Source organism: Cupressus sempervirens, chromosome 3, assembly GCF_028749045.1.
Source record: "Cupressus sempervirens isolate cs-2001-9-10 chromosome 3, ASM2874904v1, whole genome shotgun sequence".
NCBI lineage: Eukaryota > Viridiplantae > Streptophyta > Pinopsida > Cupressales > Cupressaceae > Cupressus > Cupressus sempervirens.
The window spans coordinates 872861193-872864301 of NC_143120.1; positions in this window are offsets into that span (position 1 = coordinate 872861193).

The window sequence follows — 3109 nt, forward strand, 5'->3', positions numbered from 1 at the left end:
GAATAAGAATTGTACATACTTTCCAAAAATTGTTTTTCTATCAAAACATAAGAGTCCTTTGTCTATAAATCCAAAATATTCCTTGATACATGTTTTCTTCATGAATTTATAATCTATTCTAGCACAACCACCTAGATTTGTAACTACTCAACAAGTTAGAGTTTGGACTATTTTGAAGAAGGTTTGTAGCCAACTCTAACTTTTACAACTCCAATTTTCTATGCCTAACCATAACTAAGAAAGTTAAAACACTAACCAAAACAAGTTTAAAACAAAGTTTATCTCTTTAAAAAATATACAAACAAAAATATCAGACAACTTTAAACGCATCTAATTTTAACTTACAATTGCAATCACTGATATCTCCTGTGCTTTCTCTTTGATCTAGAGGTGTTATGAGGAGTTGAGTCAAGTTTGCCTTGTATGATCTGAATAATTTTTTGACTTGTGCCAAAGCTTTGTTTTTTATGATAATGAAGCTCTACAATTTTAGCTTGCATAGATCATGACTCTTTCTAACTTCATCCAACTCTAGGATGTAACTTGGTAAGTTTTGAATGCAAGAGCCCAATTCCATTGAGAAAGTGCTCAATCTCATCATAATGTTAGCATCCAAAATTTATTTATTGCCAAGATTAGTGCTGATATTTAACTATATACATTCCAAAATGATAGATATGTCTAGATCCTAAGTGTGTTCATTGATCGGAATACCTTCCACAATTGTTGGTATATTTCCCAACTCCTTCATTTTCACTAGTTTGAAAGTGTTTAGGAACTTCTCTCTCCTTCATCCAATCAGTGATCCATACTATTATGTTTCTATTTGATGATTTCCAGCTATATGTCAATATGCTCTTTTTATCTACTTGTGATCAATTTCAAAGATCTGACTATATCATTGTCCATTCCTTTAATCTCTCTCAAATTACTATTAATTTCTCTCTAGAATGATTGTTATCCCTGAAGATTCATCAAATCTTTTTGTATGCTTTCTTGTATGTGATTTTCCTTAGTATATGTGGACCTTTACCTCATAAAATAGGCTTGATGCTTGCTCCTTCATGTTTTTTTTCCATGCCTTCATCATCTTACTATAAGCCTAGCATTCTCTTATGTTTTGAATGACATCTTCATCAACATCTTCTTGGGATCCTCTATTGTTTCCATAAAAGTAGTAGAATTTGGGAGTGAATCGCCAACCATTGATCAGATGCATGAAGAAAGGGCTCGAACTTGGTGCTTGGGCTGATTCTTAGCTTTCTTATCTATCCTTGATTGTTCAATTAGGACAATAGTTGACACCTAAAAATTATTCTCTCTACCTTCATGAGTAGTGCAGCACAAATTCACTTGAGTTATGTTAAAATTAGCTTCTTCTTCTTGATTTGTGTTCTTCCCTATGACTGGTTGTCAAATCTCAACAAATAGGTTTCCTATGTTAGGATTCAGTGATAGTCTAGAATCTATTCTAGTTTTCTTTACCTTCATGCCTTTATGTACTAGATTAGCCATGCCATCTAGATTTAATGCTTCTAATTGGATCACTCTTTTCTTCTTTCTCTCCAAGATTTTTTGTAACCAAGATTCTAAAATAATGGTAGATGAATCAGTCACTAAAGAAACTTGTAGGACTAGAGGTGAGAAATCCTGGTCATTTGTATTCTTTGCAACTGGCACCTCTTGAGTCCCTTCGATACTATCAAAAGATGAAGAGCACATAGGAGATGCTATAAATTGAATCATTATTAGCATTAATTCTGATGGTATTTCTTTGGGGAAGTATCCTAAGCATTAGTGAGCATGTAGTAGTATTGACATGTTTCATTCATGACTATGTTCGTCATTGATGTCAACATAGCAGTAGGTTTGTGAAGATTGGTAGAGTAGAAGATAGAGATCAAGATCATATGGAAAGAGGTTTAATGTTCTAGTGATAAATGGGTAAGGAAATGTTCTACACTATGTCTCGATGATGAGGTTAAATGCATGTAGCATAAGTCGAAGTCATGTGGAGATTGTAAGTGATTCACAGGGAGCAGTATAGAGATAGAGTCATTGTTAAGCAATTTCTGATGATTGCATTATATCTTCTAACTAAGATATAATATGGAGATGTGTAGTTAGACAATGATAGGAGATAGTTTGATGGTGATGTTAGCAAGTGCACAAGCCCTAGTGTTCACACTAGTTCCCACTTTTTAGCCAACTTTGACATTGAAAGAGAGTTGTTTAGAAAAACTCACTTTCATATGCTTATTATTAAAAATTCATAAAGAATTTGAAGATGATGTAGACCAGTGATTTGTAGAATTTCTTTCTAGTTTCTGAAAATAATTTATATTTTATTTTTTCAATTTATTGAAGTCCATTTTTCTTTCTCCTTTGACAAGTGGTATATATGAAAAATCAACATTTTTAAAGAGTGATGGTTGTTTTGATCAACATAACTTTTTTTAAATATATGATAATGACAAAATTCTTTCAAGGCTAGAACAATAATATTGACACATAGAAACTTTAGTTGGTTTCAGTCAATTTTATAGAAAAATGTAGATTTTATTTGATGGTAAAGTGAAGTCAATGATAAATTAGACATAGGTTGATTTTGATAGATATAATTTATTTTGTATTATTCATAATGAATTATTTCTTATTTTTCTAGAAAGTTAATACACATACCTTTGGTGAACATAATTTTAAAATTTTATTTTCTTCCATTTTCTATTTTTCTTGAAGCCTCAAACAAAGATTTATGAAATAGACAAACAACCTATATTTAATAAAATTACCAAAAAAACATGACAATAAAAAAAATGCATATTAAGAGTATGGCCATTAGAAAGCTTATTCAGAGTACAACAATGAAATATATTTAGTTTCAGAAAGTGGACCTATTTAGCCCTTGTTTGAGCCCTCAAAAGGGAAAAAATTGATAGAAAATTTAGGAAGTTTGTAAAAATTTCTATTTTGGGACCTTTGAACGAAGGGGGCTTCAAAGGAATCCCTTAAAAAGTCTTCATAGGAAGAGGGCTTCCTTTGAAGCCCCCTTAGGAGTAGTTTGGGTGGCCCTAGGGGGGTTTGAAGAAATCCCCCTAGCCCACTTCTT